Source organism: Daucus carota, chromosome 2 (assembly GCF_001625215.2).
Source record: "Daucus carota subsp. sativus chromosome 2, DH1 v3.0, whole genome shotgun sequence".
Taxonomy (NCBI): domain Eukaryota; kingdom Viridiplantae; phylum Streptophyta; class Magnoliopsida; order Apiales; family Apiaceae; genus Daucus; species Daucus carota.
The window spans coordinates 24,493,786-24,516,863 of NC_030382.2; the positions used below are offsets into that span (position 1 = coordinate 24,493,786).

Consider the following 23,078-nt stretch of genomic DNA (forward strand, 5'->3'; position numbering starts at 1 on the left):
AGTGTTAATAATCAAATCCGAACCTAACGTTAGTGACAAAAAAAAAGTCCGAACCTAACATTAGTGACAAAAAAGAAAAAAATTATAGTTCAGTGGTAGGTTTCTAAACAAATAATAAGTTGGGTGACAAAAAAATCTATTTTCCCTTTTGAGTTTGATTTTGATTTAGTTCTTTGAATTCGATTTTTAGTCGATTTTGTAAGCATGATAATAAAGCACGAGTCGAATTTGCAAGCAAGATATATAATCAATTCATTAAAATATTAAAATAAAATTCATTAAAATAACATTCATGAACATCTGTAAAAACTCTAAAAACTTCAAATCCCCGAAGGGCCTGCCTTGTCCTTGTCCGCCTCTGACTAAACTTGGTGAGTTGGCTTTAATAAATCCACCATGGTATGTACAGTCAGCTGAAACAGCGTTTTGGTCACTCAATTGACTATAAACTTGCAATTGGGTCATCAAACTCAAGAAACTTTTCAACAAAGTGACAATAAATTAATAAGGATGAAATTTTTGTGGGTTAAATCATTGATGATAATGTGTGTAATTTTGGCTGGTTTCTATTTATTTTTTAACGAATGTAATCGCTAGTGACCCGAATAAAAGTTGCTTCAGTTTGATGAACAAATTGAAAATTTTGAGATAGTTGAGTGACCAAAATGCCAATTCAGTTAACTATACATGCCACGGTGGATTTATTAAAGCCAAGTCACCAAACCTTAGTCAGCTTTCCGTGGCCAGTGACCTGAATGAAAATTTCTAAGAGTACAATGATATGACTGAAAGCTTTTTGATTTGGATAATCCAATTGCAAGTTTCTGATCAGTTGAGTGACCAAAACGTCATTTACCCTAATAAGAAATAAATAAGATTCAAATGTGTTTGTGGAGATGTTCAGTTTCTTGTGTACTTACATCAGTTACGGTAACTTGAAAATGGATACAGCTTCTATTATGTTATTTTGCCCTGTCCCTGTGAAATTAGAAATATAGTAAGTTCTACAAATTAATACTTGACCGTTTGGGAACTCTTATTATATCATAAAATAATAGATTAAATTTTATAAATAGATTAAATATAGCTAACAATTTGGTTCATAGTAAAAAAAATTAGCATATAAAAGCAATTATAAATTTAGCCACAAACAAGAAATGTGTCTATTCTCAGTTTCACACCATACATGAGAGTCCGCAGAGACGCAGATACTCGATTGTCCAGGTCCAAGTAATATAAGGCTAAAAGCTTATATATAATTACTTTGGACAACATATGTAAATATCAACGGTACCAATAAGTTTGCAGTTCTCCTGCAAAAACCTCAAAATAGAGATACTAAATACTTTCCAATTGCTCATTGCCAAACTTGTTGTTTACTTGGTGAGTTGTCTATTCCCAAAACCCAAGTAACTTTAGCAGTGAGCTTGTGGTGGTGCTTATATATACAGATTAGCTCATATTTTGTCTTTTGTACAGACTTTTAGTGAATGTATATGTTTACTATAGATATACTGGTAAACATTTTGATTTGTAGCCCATTGTCATCTCTACGGTACAAATGAGCATAGTTGTTGACGCTCAAGTCTTTCGATGACTCCAAGTCTTCACCGAGCATCCCACTATTTTGTACAAATTGACTTCTTGAGCTTTTGCGACTAAGCTAGCTCATTTGATTTAAGCACTACTACATATTTTATCTTACATAACACTAAAGTTTTTGCTTAGATAGCGCTTTTAACTGCTATCTAAGCCAGCGTTATGTAAATTTACTCATACAACGCTTCTGGAAGTGCTATCGTGATAGAGTACTTCAATAGCACTTTTAAAAATGCTATGATAGTAAACGTTATGCAAGTGCAATCTACTTATATACCGCTTCTATAAGTGCTAGGTTAGTATATACTTCAATAACGTTTCCATAAGTGTTATAAAAGTAACTATTTTTCTAATTAATGCAGTACAACACTTACATAATACTTCACTAAACACTATTGAAGAAAATATTACTTAAATATAATTTTCAAAAGAGCTATTGTAGTTGTACATTTTAAAAAATAAATTCTATTATATTTTTTACATTTAATTATATGCAATTGCCTAAAAGAAATCATTGAATATAATGGAATATTGACAATGACAATAGACTATATAGGTACTCAATTTAATTTAAAAAAAAAGCCATCAATATCAAAAATTAACAAATTTTCATAAATCCTAATATTTCATAATTTTACAATTTAAATCTTCACAATATTCTTAACGTCTAGCAACTACATACTTCACTTAAATCTTAATTCACTTTAACAATTTGTCCTTAAGAAACCAATTGTACAAGAAGCTTGTCCAATTGTTTCTCAAGCCCAGCATTTTATCGGAAGGATAGGTCTTGAGTGCTCCTGTATAAGTAAACTGCAAAAAAAAATAAAAAAATTATTAATATTGTAAGAAAATAATAAATTTTAAACTAATTAATAGTACAAGTGCAAGAAATAATAAAATTTACTTACATTTCGTTGATTTTTGTTTCACATCTCTCAAATATATCCTCTATGAAACATCCAACATAATATCCACAACTGACACCATCATGCTACTTGGGACACGGTTCAAAATAATTGATTAAAAGAACATTAAAAACTTAGATTTATCTATCATTACAACTACTATAAATCATCCAAAGTACCACCACATATATATAGGTGCATAAACTATGAAGTTGTTAGTGAAAGACAAGCATAAAACTATTAAATGAAGTCATGGTATATTTCTTGCCACCAATCGTCCAAAACATAATCATTGCACTGTATAATTAGAAATAAATAAATAAGACATTACTTCTTCACAAATATCTTACTTTTTAAATGGGTTAATAACCAACAGGATCATTTATTCCGTGAAATGTATCATCCGTATCACTGCGAAATTTTTGGTCTCACATAAACCACTCAACACACTAAGTTGCATGCCCTTAAATCAAATCTTCATAGACGCTAAAGTTAACTGTGTATATTTTAATTTTCAATGTTAATATACACAGTATGGATCGAATTCACTTATAATACACTATCTTAAACTCTTAAAAATGATGAGTATGTTTGTGTAAATAAAAATTATATCACCGAATTCACTTATAATACACTATCTTAAACAGCGTTTCTAAAAACGTTATTGAAGTGTCAATAATTTTAAATAAATATGGTAAAATTACTTAAATACATTATCTTCCATAGTGTTTCAGTAAGCGCTATCTAAGTTGGCAATTACCTAGTGTTCATTTATCATGCGCTATACTAGTTTATTTATTATTTTTATTTGTATTTTTCATAACACTTACATAACGTTTGTTAAGAGTTTCTAGGAGCCCATTAATTGGAGCGCTAATTTTTGCCTTGATTTTTAAAATTTGAAGTTAAAAGCTTGTTTAGAAAGTCTCTTGGAGATGCTCTAACCTCAACATCTTGGCAAAGTGATAAAATACTGTACCCCTTGTTAAAGAATAAGAGCTGTGCATGTTCCAAACTAGAATAACTTAAGATCACTTCTCGTCCTCGATTTTTGACAAAAACTCAAAATAAGCTGATTCCGTACTGTTTGGGTTGACAACTTTTTACCGGAAATACACCACATATATGCTGAATAATCTAGCACAAAAAACATCACGAGCCAAATAGCATATACTGTAATAATGCCTTTGCAGATTGCCTTCATAATATTTAGAGCATGGTCCTTCAACTTACTAGATGTGATTTGACATGAATAATCTCTGGCAAAACAGTATATTACGCTATATGGGTTTATCCCCCGCTGTTATTCAGCAATTCTGAGGTACTTAATTACTTGGCATTGCCTCATAAAATTAACGACTCCGTACTTAGAAATCAAGGTATTAGGTCGGGCAATTAATGGAAGAAATTGTATTCTCTAGGTAACCTGAATTTATATTATTGAATGAATGACCTCAAGATCTCAATACTAAATATGTGGACATATCATCTGATTTTTCACATATTATCTTTTGATTTTTCGGCACCTTGACAGGTGTTCATAGGCCAAATGGTGAAATTGTATCCCATTGAGATACGAAGAGCCACATGCATGTTGGAAGTTAAACCAAGAACTAGGAATAAAAAAGGATAAGAACAATAGAACGAGATCTATCTAGAAAAGGAATCAAATGTTGAGATTATTCCAGAATGTTTAACACATCTGATTTACACTTGGAAACCAGAACAAACCAAGAATATCCTAATTGCCAGTAAGAAACATACCAGATATTGAACTTGTCTCGACTCCCTATTAGTTACTAGTGAGGTTGTCTATATATAAGGTGAAAATCCTGGTGAGTTGTTCATTGTCAAGCAAATGTACTACTGTATTACGGGGCAATACTCCACTGGCAGTAGCCACTACAACTGCGGATTGTGAACATTTATTTCACATGGCAGATTAGTCACGAGCTCACTGCCAAGGGAGATTTGCCCCGCAATTCAGCTCTACTTATCATCGTAAACAGTATTTACCTTTCTACCGCGCAATTCAGCTCTACATATCATCGTAAACAGTATTCACCTGATCTCTATATCATGTCATGGTATGTCTTCATTTATGTATATATTCTCCATCTTCTTCTACATTACTATCTAATTTACCCTGATGATCTAATGTTTTCTTATTAGCTTCATATTAATGGGCATCAAATTTTCTTTTGCTGGGCCAGAGATCAGTAGTCACTTCTTCAGCTGTCCTGTAAGCATCATATTTGTATGTTTTGGAGGGCTGCAAGAAGACGCACAAAAATCAGACTACATTGTCCGTTAATTTTACTGAATATGAAGTAAATAATGTTTTCTTTGAGAATGCAGTCAATTAAGGAAAACCCTTTTCTGGACATCAACTGTTGTAATCGATCAAGAGTGAAACAGAAATTTTTTATCAAACTATATATCGATCAAGTAATAATACAATTTAGAAAAGTTATAGTAAAAATTATGTGTTCAAATATATCTCCATGTCATGCAATGCTGCGCAACTAAAAAAATTTATACGATTATCTGACACAGTGGCGGAACCAGAGGGGGGCTAGGGGATGCTAGAGCCCCCCCTAACCTCGAAAAAAACAGTATATATTTTTTTTCAGCCCCTGCTGAATTAGTGATGTCAGTATAAATTTTTTTTAGCCCCCGCTGAATTATAAATGTCATAGAGAAGGACTTATTGTAAAAAAAAGACACTACAAGAAAAATGGTCAAAAGCCACCAACTAAAAGCTACCAGGTTCAAAAGCAACCGCATGTGGTTGCTTTTAAAGACAATTTAGATTATAAGAGATTGAAGCATAAAAGCAACCGAAAGTGGTTGCTTTTACATTCGGTTGCTTTTGTTTAGTTGCTTTTATAGGCGGTAGCTTTTAAGTGGTCGCTTTTAAATATAAAAGCAACCGGCGGTCGCTTTTAAGTTCCGTAAAAGTAAGCGGGAAAATTCCCGCGGAAAGGACTAAAAATTGTAGATATAAAAGCAACCGATTTCGGTTGCATTTATAAAAGCAACCGATTATTTTTATATACCTACTTTATTCTTATATAACATTTTTCTTATATAGCTACTTTATTCTTATATAATATTTTTCTTATTTGCTTGTATTTTTATTGACAAAATTATATATATAATTTGTTTCTATATAATTTAGGTAAACGATGATATAGAGCTTAAAACCAAATTCAAAGATTTAATTTTCTACAAAATAATATTGGACAACATAGCAACTACCCTTTTTAACCAAAACACATTATCCTTTTCAGATTCATACCTAAAAAACCAATTTTTCAAAAATAACACATGCAACATACATACTAAAAAGAATATTGTTATATATAATTATTAATATATAACCGATGATATGTTTGAACTAAATACATTAATGTTTTTTTTAGTTACTTCATGTTATCAATTTAAAAGTAATATCATGAATCTCTACTATCAGTTTATACTATACTATATACTATACTATATTATTATTATTATTATTATTATTATTATTATTATTATTATTATTATTATTATTATTATTAAAAATAAAATATTGATAATTTTATTGGCTAGTCGAGTTTTATCAGCTGGTCGGTATTATTTTACGGGCGGGGCCTCCTTAATATATAACATGTTCAAATAAACCTTTTTATTATCAATTAAGTCAAAACATTTAAAAATTCTGCCATTATGATCGCTTTGTATTTCAATTAAATTTAAAAAAAATAGAGAATAAAATCACAAATTTTATAAATCATCCATGCATGGCACGGGCTATAAAGTATATGTCTAACTATATAATATTTCAATTGTGGGAACTTCTTACAAATAAAGTCTTGGAAATTACTGCGGACGGACGGATACAAGAAGTTCTTGACCTTTACAATGACGATGGTCATCATGTATTTTTTTTAATTTTTTAACCGGGTAGTTTATGATCCATCGAATGAGCCGGATATGATCCCACTAACATTAAATATCATTATTATTATAATTATTCAAATAACTACCATTTAGTCTAAGTAAATATAATATTATAATATATAATAATTATTTTTAGTTAGTTTTTTTTTTCTCATATATAGTTATATACTGATTGATAATAAAATTATCTAATACTCTCTCCGTCCCAAAATACATGTCACTTTGACTTTTTTCACATAATTTGAGATGCAAAAATAATATACTTCTACATATTATTTTTCAAAATTTCCTTTTCTGAATAAAAATATAAATGTTAAATTTTTATTCAGAAAAAAAAATTTGAAAATTAATATGTAGAAGTATAATATTTTTGCATCTCAAATTATGTGAAAAAGTCAAAATGACATGTATTTTGGGACGGAGGGAGTAATAATAATATTTTAATAACACACTTGAAATAATGAAGTTCAAATAAAAGTTACCTGTTTGATAATTTTTGACATAATAATCATTCACAAGTTTTAATGGTAAAACACATAATGTTAATATTTTGAAAAAAAAAAGACCAAAACATATATAAATTTACATTTAGTTTTTTTTAAAATAATTTTTAAATAAAACAATAAACAATTGAGAAGTCAAACTCGGATTATTTTTTTATTACTACTTATGTAATAATAAAAAAAATAATTATTTTTTCGGGTTCCCACGCATATCAGCCCAGGTTTTTCACTTTCCCTCTTTCCCACTTTACTTTCCCTCACTTATCTCTTTCTTTTATTCTCTCTTTTATTCTCGTCTACCCGATCGGAATCACAGCAGCGCGCAGGAGTCATGGCATCTAAAACCTCTGGAATCTCTCAAACTCAGGTCAACTCAACTCAGCAAGTTGTATATCCTCGCATCTGAGCAGGTCGATTCTCTCTCAACTCGTTTTATTTTCGCATATCAAATCTCTCTTTTATATTTATGCTTGTCTTCAGTTGTGTTAATTAGGAGTTAGGGATTTGAAATTAGGGGTTTGGGGATTTTGATTTTTGATATTTTAGTTGGGGATTTGTGATGTGTTAATTAGGGATTTTTGATATTTTATTAGTGATTTGTAATTTTCTTACTAGCTGGCTCTCTGTGTTGAGTATAGTCACCAGTAGGTGGTTTCTTCACCTATACATCCTCTCTGTTTGCTGATTTATATAATCGTTTTTGTGTTTTATGAAGTTCATGAACTCTGTGTCCCTGTTATCTGTGTGATTACATACTTTAATTAATTTTGGGTTTTTTTAGCTAAAGAAGCTTCCTTTATGAAGTAATTAGCCAAGAACTGTTAGCCAAGAAGCTGCTCACCCTGCTCTTGACTCTTTAGTTCACCAATTCCTGTCAAGATTATTTCTTTTTAGAGTTGTGATTACTACTCAGGTTTGACTTAAATTTGTAGAGTCTTCATATTACTTCTACAGTAGCTATTTACTTTTCCTCTTAACATGTATATTCGATTGGCTGACACTGACACATCATGGTCCAGCACACTCCAAATTATATTTCAGCTTAGACGGCTTAATTGATAAGCTATCTTTAATTCGATATATACTACTTTCATCGCTGCCTCTGTTTATTTGTCGGGAAGGACAAACAAATTCACATTAGTACAATGCAGAAATTCTCAAATTTACACTCCAAATTTTCTTTACAGGTGTCCTTTTTGTTGGAACACTTCTGCCTCCTTTTACATTTGGAATTAGAAGCTTTTTGTGAATTTATGTGATAATCTTGCTACATCAGAACCTGATATTTTCAAATGAGAGATAAATTGTGTTAGATAGGAAAATACAATTCAAATGAACGTAATCACATGCTTAGAATGATATACTTTACACTGCATTTGTTGTAGTTGTAAAATAGTTTACCCTCGCATTTAGGCGTTCGTTGTCGTTTTATACACTGCAAATGTGATCCTTACATCACATTATTGTATTTTATGCAGGCTAGTAATAGCAGCGGTGGAAGGGGATGGAGACAGGGAGGTAAGATGTGATTTGTGTGTTCTGTACACTGATATCTTAGTGTTTTATGTTGGAATTATAGGTATGTAATTTAACATACAATTTTTCTCTATATATGCTTCAAATATATTTTAATATAAACCCTAGCTAGGTGCCGCCCCCCTTCATGATTTTATAGGTGACGGGTTTACATACATGAACATCTGCTAATCTGGTTTATGTGTTAGAAGAAGACTCGGAAAACAATTTCTTGACTACTTTTATTTGTGTAGGAAAATGTGCCTGAAGTTCCGGTGGAGAATGATTTCTTGTTAAATGGGGAGCTCGACGGGGAGGATGTACATTGATTCATTATCCTCTGTGTCCATAGTCAGTTAAAGTATGTATTAGTTAGACTTTGTCGGATGGTTATTTATTAGCTTTAGTTTTATGTAATCTTTTGGTATGTACTGTTTGATTGAGATCGAGATGATGTATAGGGTTGTTGGACAGGTTGTGTAAAATGTTATATCTATTTTTATGCAGCTTTGATATATTTATTGTTTTAATTTTATTAATACCCCTCCCTCTGATATGATGATGTATATTCATATCCCTCCCCCTAATATAATGTTGTTGGGCACCTTTTGATTGGGGTAGTCAAAAAACTAGCATGATTTTTTTTTTTATGAAATTACCATATAAAAGCAACCGGAAATAATTATGGTGGCTTATTAAATGCCACTGATTTTGGTAGAATTTCTTTGATTTCGGCGGGAAATTCAAATTTTCGCCAAAAAAATGAAGTAATTTGGACAAATCCAAAATTCAATAAAAGCGACCAACAAGGCGGTTGCTTTTATATAAAAGCAACCGGAAATGAGAAAAGCAACCCCCTTATTTGCTACCGACAGTGTTCGGTTGCTTTTAGTCAAAAGCAACCCAGTTCGGTTGCTTTTATCTAAAAGCAACCATATTTTGACGGTAGCTTTTAGCCATTTTTCTTGTAGTGAGAAAAGAGAAGGCACTTAGTCTAAAGAGAGTCTAATTAACAAATACATTCAAAAAAGTAAATTAAATTACACGATATCTCCAAAAATATTTCCTACATATGCTCTCTATCTATATGTGTTATTAAAATTCATGCATGCTGAGTACTTTGTACATAAGAAGAGAGAAGACACTTAGTCTAAAGAGCCCATATGAAGAAACTTTTGGACATGCTTTCATAAGTCATTCGCACACAGTAACTTATTTGAAGGAAATCGTTTTACAGAGGAAACATACAGATTGAAACATAGAATTATGGTAACTGTTTCCTACGAGATGGATAACCTTTTTGAAGAAGGAAACATAGAGCTACTATTGTGTACTGGCTCTTTGGATCCTAGGAATTAGTTTTCAAGTTTCAATAACTCAAAACTGGTTTGCCTCTGCACAAGTTTGTCCAAGGGATTTCTCTTTACTAGACCTGGAGTTGTTATCAAATCAGTTAGACAATTTTATCTATGATGTGAGAGCGGATAAAAATTAATCTGGACTTCAAAATATAGAAAATCTTTCTGTCATGATGGTCACGCAGACACACTGTTTATCCCTTAGTTTATCTTCTGGTTGAGTTCAACCCCCCAACACTTAATCCTGGTTCCGCCACTGATCTGACATGTTATGTTATGGAGTGGAACAAACTGATTAGAAACCTGGCAATGAATATGTTCAGACGTCCAAATATATGTTATGTTATACCATAGATTGAATAGAAGTTTAGTTAGACCTTCACGAAATGATTAATATAATTATTTAAAGAATTTTATTATTAAAAATATGGACAGAATTAGATCGATAGCAAAACTATAAATTTTAATTTTTTTTATGAAACAACTGGTATTATTCTTGTAAAGTTTCATAATTCAAATAAATAAGTAGTCGATATTGGTATTATTAGCAAAACTAATATTTATAATCGGTCTTTCTAATGTGTGTCTAACGGCACACAATAACCACCAACTTTTATGAAAATGACTTATTTTTATTGGTCGAATTTGTGTGAACGCAGGGGTCTATTAACATTTATTATCCATCCACCAATGAAAAGCTAATATTTTCATGGGAGCTAATATTTTCATGGGAATTAGTGACCAGTGTGTGCCTATCAACACAGCATAAAAAATTCGATTAATAAATTCAACCTGTGCCTTTGACAACATTATTACAAAGACGAAAAAGGTGATGGTGGTGAAATTGCTATGAGCATACTTTGTTGAGTCTTTTATCTCTATGTTGCAAGGTATAGTACAAAAGATTAAAAACAAGACATTATCGAAAAGATTTGCTAACAAAATATATTTCTAAATTAAAGTTATTTCTTTACTTAAAAGTTCGGCTTAACTTTATATTAATGTCAGATAATTATTGAAACAACTATAGTAGTACGAGATACATAAATACTCTAAATTCTTATTGTCTATTTAGAAACTTACCACTAAAATATAAATTTTTTTCTTTTTGTCAAGTTCAGATTCCTTTTTCGTCACTACGTTAGGTTTGGATTTGATTATTAACATTATGTAATTTTTTTTATCATTATTAAAATATAATGTTACTCTGCAATATTATGGTGATACTCTATATATATTCCATATATCCCGGTAGTTTACCTTGTAGGACGAGAGTTTAACATGCATTTTAAAACTCCTAAAAGATTTAGTTTGATATATTATTTTATTTTATTTCTGAATAAAAATTATGATTGTCTATTGTCTATATTATATATTTTTTTATAAAAACCAAGGTTAGATGCCATCATAATTTTTATTCAGAAAAAATATTAAAATAATTTATGAATTTAAATTTTTTTAGTAGCCTTAAAATGCGTGTCAAACTCTCGTCCTCCAAGATAAATTACGTAGAGCACATATGGAATTACACATATAAAGATATAAACACATATCGGATCATTGCAGACTCCGCTATATTTTAATAACTCAATAATATAATGTCAATAATCAAATCCGAACCTAACGTTAGTAACAAAAAGAATCCAAACCTAATATTAGTGACAAAAAGAAAAAAAGTTATAATTCAATAGTACGTCTCTAAATACATAATAAGTTGGGTGGCGAAAAAATCTATTTCTCCATTTATTTATTACTAAATATCAAACTCCGTACAAGCCGACTTGTATGTATTGGTGCTCAATATCTTCTTGATCATCATAAAACATCGTGATGGTAATACTAAATAAAACGAATCGTCCTGAAATTCATGTAGAACATGTATTTGAAAATAAATAAAATTTAAAATATGATCGAATGTTAATATATAAAAAGTTTTATATTTAGACAGTAATAGTTTAAATAAATTATAATGCAAAAGATATAATAATCAAATAAAAAGGCATTATACTTCTAATAAACAACAGATTTAAATTTTTTTATCAAACCTATATATAAGGCTCACAAGCTAGTAGAAAAAAAGTTCATAAATCACTATTTAATTAAGACCTTAAAGAAAAAGTTAAATTTGCAAGAAAAAGGTACAAAAATGACAAAGAAAATATAGGGCTGTTCACGAACCGAGCCGAGCCGAATTTTGACCGAGCCGAGCCGAGCTTTAAGTTTTTTCCTATCGAGCCGAGTCGAGCCGAGCTTTCTTATCGAACAAAAAAGTGTGTTCGAGCTCGAGCTCGTTAACTAACAAACCGAACACGAGCTTGTTCACGAACAAATACGAGCCGAGCCGAGCCAGAAAAAAATAAGGTCAAACCGCTATTTACTCTTAAAATAGCAGGCCAAATAAAATTTTTAGTGTGTTTTGATGGTACAATGTTATAGTTAATATTCTCCTCATCGATTTGATATATTATATGTTGAATTTGGCGTTCAATAACACATATATGTTACGAAATTATCATTAAAAAATTGCATTTTTTCGAGCTTTAACGAGCCGAGCTCGAGCTGAACGAGTTCGAGCCGAGCTCGAGCCGAACACACTAAAAACTCGGCTCGAGCTCGTTTTCTTAACTAACACATTTATGTGTTCGAGCTCGAGCTCGAGTTCTTAACGAACTGAGCCGAACCGAGCTTTTATCGAGCCGAACCGAGCTTTTATCGAGCAGAGCTCGAGCTTGTTCGCGAACAGCTCTAAGAAAATGTAATGAACAGAAAAGACGGACTGATATTGTACAATGTGAAGTTGCTCCTCTCCCTCCGATAAAATTTGCCAGAAGACATACTTCCGGTTACTAAATTTTTTACTACAACGATGCCACCTTCCGTCAACCAAGAAGCAACATAAGAGCATAAACAATAAGATCCATCTAATGTCCTCTTTGGTGAATTCAACCCTGGGTTCAGACCGCATATATGGTGAATGAAAATTCTTTATGCTTCACATCCAAGATAAAGTTGTATGCTTCCTTCTGACATCGTGCTTAATCGTTTAAAGAGAAAATCTCCAGGACCACAAATTAATATTATTATCTCTTCAAAGCCTCATGCATGCTGACCGTTTATATTCTAACTTTCAGTCCCTCCCAAAACCGACGTGAGACCACTTCTAATATTGTTGAATAGTATGCAGATGATTGACTATGTATCGACCTATTTTCTTTCTTCTATAAGAAACAGAACTGGTAAAACTTTGTGACGATAATTTAACCTTATTCCTCGCCATGCAATAATAGTTTCTAATAATAGTTTAACTTATGCCTCATGCAGTCATGCGTCATGCAACGTGGTTGGCTATAATTCGTTAAATTCGATTTGCAGGACATTATGAAAATTTTGCTGAGCTTGCATGACATTTTGGTTGGATGGTATTTGTTATATTAGTTGTCTGTAATTTAAAAATAGGATGTGTTATCAATATCTTACATTGTTATATATAAAAGAGTAAATGACAAAGTGGCGGCTCAGGTTTGACGAATTTTACAAAACAGTGGCTGGACTTCAAAAACTCATAAATAATGGCTGGAGTTTACTTCCACCTTTTAAAAACGTGGTTGCCGTCCATTGCCGTTAGTTTTGCTCCGTAAAATCTAAAAAGTCAAATAAAATGGAGGGTATATCAGGAAATCAACCCAATATTTATATTATCAAATAAAGTTTGGGTTTTTAAACTATGCACACCAACTGTTTGATGAAATACTTGTGGACACCACCTGTTTTGCTACCTCTGAAACGTTGCCGGCGGTGACCCACGGAGAAAAAAAGGAGAGGACGGAGACAGTTGTGGAGGGAAAAGAGAAAGGAAAAGGACAGTTGTGACAGTTAGAGGTTACAAATCTGGCCGCGAGGTCGGGTAGCGACGGGGCTAAGACTAGTTGTGGTGGTCCTGAGCAGAGAATAGAGGGATGAGACAATAGGGAGGCAAAAGGAGATTGATGGGTAGTCAATCCGTTTTTACCCTTCTTCTTTTTTGTTTTTTTTTAATTTTTTTTAGACTTAATGACCAGATTTAACGGACCTTGACGGCAGCAACCTTATTAAAAGGCGGAGGTAAAGTCGAGCCACCAATATGTAATTTTTGAACTCCAGCCAACATTTTGTAAAATTTGAGAAACTAGAGCCACCACTTTGTCATTTACTCTATATAAAATATATAACTTTAATATGGTAATGAGTGAACCGTAATTTTCCAACACATATCTTAGAGGTTAAAATGAATCGACAAATATAACATCCATGGGAGGTTGTTCATGGTAGGATATGCTCTCATTCTTAATAATATATCCTCAACATTCATAATAATTAAAGAAAAAGAATTGTTCATGTTCCCTAGCATAATAACTGAAGATGACACTTTAAATTTATTCCTTTAAGATAGACCACCTCTCGCGCGTCCTCGATTTTGAACATAAACTCAAAACTAGCTTATACCGTACTATTTTTGGTTCACAACTTTTCACCAGAAACACAAAACAGTATACGTTGAGTAATCTAGCACCGAAAAAAGCATAAGCCAAATAGCATATGCGTATATAATTTATGCCTTTGCAGATTTCCTTCATCGTATTTAGAACATATGGCCCTTCAACTTACTAGGAGTCCGTTTGTCCCGTATTAAGCTGTTTCCAACTTTAAACTCAAAAAAATATCTGTTTGTTTAATAAGTCAGAAGTCGGCTTAAATTCTGAAATAAGCCTGAAACTGACTTAACGCGGAAAGTTAGTTGGATGTACGTACTTTTTTCCGTTACTTCTTTTTTTTAAAAAAAAAAAATTGATAAAACAAACCAATGAGTACTAAGTTACCAATAAATTACTTTTATTTTTATTATTATATTTTTATCAACCCATAAATCATTAATAAGTCAAAATAACCCGGACAGATATTTTAAATTCCAAGGCTTATCACGTAAGTCACGTTATGTCATAAGTCATATGTTTAGTCAAACCGGGATTTGATTTGACATGAATAATCATTGGCAAAAAGCGGTATATTATATGGTTTATACTCCGCTGCAACTCAGCAAACCAATATTACTCACATGTTCTCATAATATTTAACGAATCTGTAACTAGAGATTAATTATCGATCTAGCTAAAATTAAGCTATAACATTGGACGAATAACCGAAAACTGTTTTCTCTTGGTCACCTGAATTTATGTTCTTGGATGAATGTCCTCTAAATCTCCACACTGGTGCATCTACTGATGGTTCAATGAACTTTTAAACAATGAATAATTACAAAGTATGAGGACATTGCATCGGATTTTGGGAATATTATCTTTTAATTTTGCCATACCTTCCTTTTGTATGTAGATCAACTGGTCAAATTGTATCCCATTGAAGTATGAAGAGCCATATATTGCAAGTTAAATCAAGAACTAGGAATAAAAGAGGATAAGATCAATAGAAAGAGATCTATCTAGAAAAGCAATCAAATGTTGAGGTTATTCGAATGTTTAACACGTCTGTTTTACACATGGAAACCAGAATGAACCCGGAATATCCCAATTGCAAGTAAGAAACCGAGCAGATATTGAACTTGTATGGAGTCCCTAGTAAGTTGTCTATATGTAGGGTGAAAATCCTGGTGAGTTGTTCATTGTCAAGCAAATGTACTACTGTATTACGGGGCAATACTCCACTGGCAGTAGCCACTACAACTGCAGATTGTGAACTTTGGATTTCACATGGCAGATTAGTCACGAGCTCACTGCCAAGGGAGATTTGCCCTGCAATTCAGCTGTACTAATGATCATTCAACAGTCGTCTATCGATATCATGTCATGGGATGTCTTCCTTTATGTATACTCATAAAGGCAAAATCGGTCATTATTCATCTAAATTCGATTGTCATTGTTCACTAACGGGCTATACTTATCGGTCGTATAAAACCTATAAGTTGTTAATCAATTCATTCGTTATTGGCATTCACCAGCTAAAAGCCTTGTCCACATGATTTGACCCACAGTACTGATACGTGAGTACCACGTGTGTGGGTCCATGATCACATGTCGACACGCATGTGCGACTCTTTTACAATGACGGATCCAGAAATTTTTTACAGTGGGTTCCTAGTCATCAATATACTTATATAAAGGAGAAGCGAGGGGCGAGGTGGAACCTCTCACATCGCTCCGTTCTATTTTTCTAATTTTCTGGAATTTTTGGATGAAAAATGTCAAAATTAGAAATACCTTTTTTAGTTTCGGGTATATTAGAAGTAAGTTTCAGAATCTGATTTGTTTCAAATTTTTGGATGAAAAATATCAAAAATTAGAATTACTTTTTTTAGTTTCAGGTATATTAGAAGCAAGTTTCAAAATCTGATTTTGTTTCAAATTATTTATGGAATATAGTAGCTTGAAAGTTTTAATCTGATTTTGTTTCAGATTATTTAATTATGGGAAAGACAAATTATTTATGAAATATAATAGCTTGAAAGTTTTAATCTGATTTTGTTTCGGATTATTTAATTATGGGAAAGAGTAGCACACAAGTCTCTCTGTATCTATAAATACCCCTATAGATTGCAGGGTTTTGGATCATCTAAACACAACCTCCCCTCCCTCAATACCACAAACTTATCTCTCTCTGGTGATAGTTCTCGCTCAATTTTTAAAGGAGAAGCGAGGGGCTGTAGGGTTTTGGATCATCTAAACACAACCTCCTCTCTCTCAATACCACAAACCTACCTTTCTCTGGTGATAGTTCTCTTGCTCAATTTTTAAAGGGGAAGCGAGGGACGTGTAGGTGGCGCCTCTCACATCGCTACTCCGTTCGATTTTTCTAATTTTCTAGAATTTTTGGATGAAAAATATCAAAAATTAGAACTACCTTTTTTAGTTACTACTTTTTTAGTTTCGAGTATATTAGAAGTAAGTTTCTGAATCTGATTTTGTTTCAAATTATTTATGGAATATAGTAGCTTGAAAGTTTTAATCTGATTTTGTTTCAAGTTATTTAGTTATGGGAAAGAGTAGCACACAAGTCTCTCTGCACCTATAAATACCCCTATAGATTGTAGGGTTTTGGATCATCTAAACACAACCTCCTCTCTCTCTCAATACCACAACCCTACTTCTCTCTGGTGATAGTTCTCTTGCTCGATTTCTAACTCGAAGGTACCGTTCTTCTGCAACGATAAGTGAAGGCTATTTCTACAGTTTTAAAAAATAAAGGTTGTTTTGCACCAAAGGTAGTTATAGACCGCTATATTGGAGTCGACAAATCCAAGCACGAGAAAAGAATATAGTCTTGACATGATATTGATGGTTGATATCAATAAATTAACTATTAGTGATGTATGTTTGTTGGTTATTCTTTTATAATATTTGTTTTGTTCATCGGACATGTTTGTTGTTGTTAATTTTTAATTATATGATTTACTTTGTATACAGGAAAAAATTATTCATGCATTATCTGTTTGCTCTATTCAAACAACTTTTAAGTAAAAGTTATTTATACAGTATTAAAAAATTAAGGTTGTTACAAGCAAATATTATTATAGACCGCTATCTCATAGATTTAAGTTAGATGTCTTTGTGCATAATCAATCCAAAAAAATTGGAGTAAGGTGACAATGTAAGAACATGATTACTTTTCAAAAAAAAATAAAAAAATTTAAGATTCGTCATGATTTAAATTGTTAATTACGTGTATAAATTTATTTTCATTTTTTCACCATGAATTATACTCCAATTTTGCAATTTTATATATTAGTATTGGTATTACATCACGATTTTTATAATATAAATTTATTTTATCCTACAAATATTAATTTTAAAATATTAATATACTTTTTATAGACAGCCACAAAATTATTTTATTCTACAAATATTAATATTAAATCATTAATATAATTTTTATGGGCCGCCGCAACGTGCGGCTTCTCAACTAGTATGAATATAAAATTAAAAATATTTAGGACAATAATAATGTGTAAAATTCATACAAATAGAAATTGGGTTCCTACACATAAAATGTGCAAAATTCTTAATTTAGCGGGTTTCTGACCAAAATTTAGTTGGTTTCAAATCTAAAATTATATTACATTAATTCTTGAGTCCGATCCAGGCATGAGTGGGTGCCTAGGAACCCTCTTCCAGCAATGTCGGTCCGCCCCCTGCTTCCACGTGGCAAATGAAAAGTGTTTTCATATTATTTTAATTGCGACTAACTTGATGACTGCTTGGTCGGTCGTAACCATATCAATCAAAAGCTATAACCATCACAAAAAAACAAAAAAAAAACAATCAGATAATGACAAATATTAAAAATTATAAAACAAGTTAAAAACGACTTATGAGAAGCGGAATGTTCACGAGCATAATTGAAAGTGATTATCCTTTGGTCCTCACCATCACCCTCTTCACCCTCACCACATTCACGACTGCTTCCTCCTCCATGTCCTCCTGTCCATTCCCTTCTTCAGTTCCTCGCTATCACTATTAACTTGTTCATCTGATAGCCTCAGTCAATCTGCTACGATTATTAATATGAGCCCGTTTGGTTGAGTTTATGACTTATCACGTAATGTGACTTATGACTTAGCGTGACTTATGCGACAAACTGAGAGCTTAAAATATTTATCCGGGTAAATTTCACTTATTAGTGACTTATGAGTTATTAAAAATATAATATTAAAAATAAAAGTGATTTACAAGTAATTTATGTCTGTTGAGTAATTTTTATCAAAAAAAGGTTTAAAAAAATTAATTAACCGAAGAAGTACCTCAAACTAAAATTTAGCTTTAAGTCCGTTTCTGACTTATTTCTGACTTTAAATCGTCTTCTGACTTATTTCACAAATATATATTTTTCAGCTTAAAATTAGAAAAAGTTTTAAGCCCGGACTTTAAGCATGGACAAACAGGCTCTTGTACAATGACATTAAATCGCATGTAACGCGACAATGATAACTTTAAATCATTATTACCTCTTTATGTATGTTCTCGTAACGGGTGAATATGGAGGTTAGTATGGACCCCAACATAATATCTAACCTCTTCTAAATATGGCATTGGATGAGAAGACATGGGATCCCATTGCAGATTACTGTGCATGTCAAGCACGCTTGAGCCTTGAGCCAGAGTATCCACTGCCTCGTTTATAAAAGTCCAATATATATATATATAGGGGTCGGATGTACCTAGAATATCCTATAAGTACATAATGAAAGGACAAAGTAAGTTGAGTGTATGATTTATGAATGCATTACTGAGCAAATACTGCACTGGCAGTAGATTACTCTGCTGGAAAACCGTCAGTAATACGATGGTTGAACAGTATGTAGATGATGATGGGCTATGTATCGACCTTCTTTCTTTCTCTTGAAAGAAACACAACTGGCAAAACTTTTTAATGAGGGTTTAACCTTAGGAAAATAGTTTATTCCTCGCCATGCAATAATAGTTTCTAATAATAGTTTAACCTTATATGCATCATGTGTCATGCATGAATACACTTTGTTGATATCAGATAAAATGTAGACACACGTCCTATGGCTGTTATAGGGAATTAAAGGTCCCCTATTTAAAAGATTAATTGTTAATATATAGTATAACCTCAACATCCTTAATAATTAAAGAAAAAGAATTGTTCATGTTCCCTACTAGAATAACTGAAGATGACACTTTAAATATATTTACTTCAAGATAGGTCACCTCTCGTCCTCCATTTTTAACATAAAGTCAAAATAAGCTTATTCCGTACAATTTTGCGTCCACAACTTTTCACCAGATATATAAAACAGTATAGGCCGAGTATTCTAGCACAGAAAAACAGCATATGCTGAAATAATTTATGCCTTTGCAGATTGCCTTCATCATATTTAGAACATGGCCCTTCAAAATACTAGATGTTATTTGACAAGAATAATCTTTGGCAAAGCAGTATATTATATGGTTTTATACTCCGCTGCAATTCAGCAAAGCAGGAGGTATACTTTAGTCACATGTTCTCATAATATTTAACCGCAGATTAAGCTATAACATTGGACAAATAACCTAAGAAATTGTATTCTCTAGGTAACCTGAATTTAGGTTATTGAACTTTTAAACAATGAATAATGACAAAATATGAGGACATTGCATCTGATTTTTGGAATATTATCTTTTGATTTTTCGACACCTTCCTTTACGTAGAACAACTAGTCAAATTGTATCCCATTGAAATATGAAGAGCCATATATTGCAAGTTAAATCAAGAACTAGGAATAAAAAAGGATAAGATCAGTAGAAAGAGATCTATCTAGAAAAGCAATCATATGTTGAGGTTATTCGAATGTTTAACACGTCTGTTTTAGACTTGGAAACCAGAATGAACCCGGAATATCCCAATTGCAAGTAAGAAACCGAGCAGATATTGAACTTGTATGGAGTCCCTAGTTAGTTTACTATATATAAGGTGAAAATCCTGGTGAGTTATTCATTGTCAAGAAAATGTATTACTGTATTACGGGGCAAAACTCCACTGGCAGTAGCCACTACAACTGCGGATTGTGAACTTTGTATTTCACATGGCAGATAAGTGACGAGTTCACTGCCAAGGGAGATTTGCCCCGCAATTCAGCTGTACTAATGATCATTCAACAATCACCTATCTATATCATGTCATGGTATGTCTTCATTTATGTATACTCTAACACTTCTTCTAAATTACTATCTAATTTACAGATGTACTGATCATCTGTTGTTTTCTTCATCTGTGATGCCAGCTATATATTAATGTACATCGAATTTTCTTTTCCTGGGCCAGAGAGTAGTCACTTCTTCAACTCTCCTGTAAGCATCATATTTCTATGTTTTAGAGGCTGCAAGAGGACCTAACAAAATCAGATTACATTGTCCGCAAATATTACTGAAAACAAAATAACTAATGATTCATAGAACTATATATATATGTCTTCCCCGTTGAGCAGGTAAATATATCTACATATTATCTATATAAGTTTGAGAATGCGGCGAAGGAAAAACTTTATCCGGACTTAACTATTGTAATCGATCAAGTTGAAAATAATCTTACGAAAGTTCGAGTTCACATCTTTCTAAAGGAAATTTGCCTTGTCGATCTATACATGCATAATCATGTCCATTTCTGTTTTGTTACCATTTTATTTAGAGTTGATCCTTGCAACTTACCATGCCAACAGTACACCTTAGGAACTGTTGAGACGCCATATTTATACATTGTAAGGTAATGAACGTCGGTGCTTTTTATTCTGCTTGAAAAATTGCCAGGACTTGTCCACAACCAGTTCACCACTTCCTTTGGTAATAACCAGAAAAATACTGCTTGATTTACAGAATTAATTTGAACAAATAATCATATTTATTTTCTTCGTTAATTTAGCAATTGATTTAGTATCACAATTTCTGTGATATCACTCGAATACAAAGCAACTAAAGAAAACTAATTGTGTAGATCTGCATATTCTCTGGATATATAATTATACTCATATGATCATCATAATAATATTCAAACACATCTAGCTTGAGTTTTCTTCCGTATTTGCTTCCCTGATAACACTGTGAGTCTCTGATTAATTGATGGTTTGCACTTCTTCTCTTTCAGTGAAAGCAGACGATATATATATCGTATTCATCAGTCCTCGTAATATGCAGTACTCCCAACTATGTAATTACCAGTTCCGTTTATCAATATATAAACATAACATCAATCTGCAAAGTGGATCCTGTATTGCATTCAGTACTTTAATGTGCTCATTCTAAGAGGAAAATATTGAAGTAGCGGAGAATGGAAATGTGGCATTTAATTAAAAATAATTATTGGAGGTTAATTTTATTATCACAAAGAAATCAAGAGATAGTGCTTAAGACAGGTTACAATGCTTATACATTTGACATTTTAGTGATTTTGTCACGGTTGTTAAAAATAGAGCCACATGTATTGGAAAACTGAGTTTAGAGTTATGGGCTAACAGTTAATTGGGTTTGTTAATGGGCTTAGCATGGACTATATATGCGTGGCTACTCTACGTTTGTATGCATGCGAATTGATAATCAAACAACTGATTTCCTTTTCTTTCTCAGAACTCTATCTTACTGTCCTGTTCATTTTGAGCAATAGTAGTTGTATTACCAGTTTATAAGTGTTTAATTTTACTAGTAGCGACACATCTTACTAGTTGAATTCACAGTGATGCCTCTTGGCCTCACCAACGCGCCTGCAACCTTTCAAAGCCTCATGAATGAAGTGTTCACATATTACATTTGAGACTTTGTGCTAGTATTCTTTGACGATATTCTCATTTACAGCCCTAGTTTGAAACAACATGAGGAGATCTTAAGATTGGTTTCAGAGCTGCTGAGAAAACACACACTATTTGTGAAGAAACCGAAATGTGACTTTGCCAAGGACAACATAGAGTACTTGGGGCATATTATAAAGAGAGATGGGGTGAAGGCTGGTGAAGAGAAAATTAAGGCCATGCAAAATTGGCCAATTCTAAAGGACTTGAAAGCATTGATGGGATTCTTGGGCTTAATTGGGTACTACAAGAGGATTGTGGCTCATTATGGATTGATCAGTAAATCACTCACCTAGTTATTGAAGAAGGGTGCTTTTAAATGGAGTTCTAAAGCTGAGAATGCTTTCAATCTGCTCGAAGGTGCCATGGGGTCAATTCCAGTGCTGGCGATGCCTGACTTCAAGAAGCCTTTTATCTTGGAGACTGATGCATGTAACATAGGGGTGGGGGCTGTCTTGATGTGGGAAGGGCGGCCTATTGCTTACCTGAGTAAGGTGTTGGCTACAAGACATTTGGGCAGGTAAACATACGAAAAAGAGCTGATGACGATAATCATGGTCGTACGGAAATGGAGATACTACTTGTTGGGGCATCATTTTATCATTAAAATTGACCACGAAACTCTAAAACACCTCATGGAGCAGAAATTAACAGCAATTTTGCAACATAAGTGGCTTTCGAAGTTGTTGGATATGACGACACAGTAGTATACAAAAAGGGGATAGATAATTTGGTAGCAGATGCTCTATCTCGGTGTCATGAAGAAACAGGAAGGTGCAATGTTGTGTTAGTTATCATTCCTCAATGGAAAAATGAACTCAAGGAAAGCTGCAATGGTGATTCACTAGCTCAAGATCTTTACACAGCACTGATGACACGAGAATAGAACACATTGGGTATTAAATTGGTGGATGGGGAACTAATGAAA

At 32.5% G+C, this 23,078-nt stretch overlaps 1 long non-coding RNA gene across 1 annotated transcript; it reads left to right on the forward strand.

Annotated features, from left to right (window-relative positions):
* The first annotated feature begins 7,181 nt into the window (after window positions 1-7,181).
* On the forward strand, window positions 7,182-9,009 carry LOC108208582 (uncharacterized). The gene is made up of 3 exons (XR_001804332.2): window positions 7,182-7,365; window positions 8,434-8,473; window positions 8,725-9,009. It is a non-coding gene; the product is annotated as an uncharacterized LOC108208582 (long non-coding RNA).
* The last annotated feature ends 14,069 nt before the right edge of the window (window positions 9,010-23,078 follow it).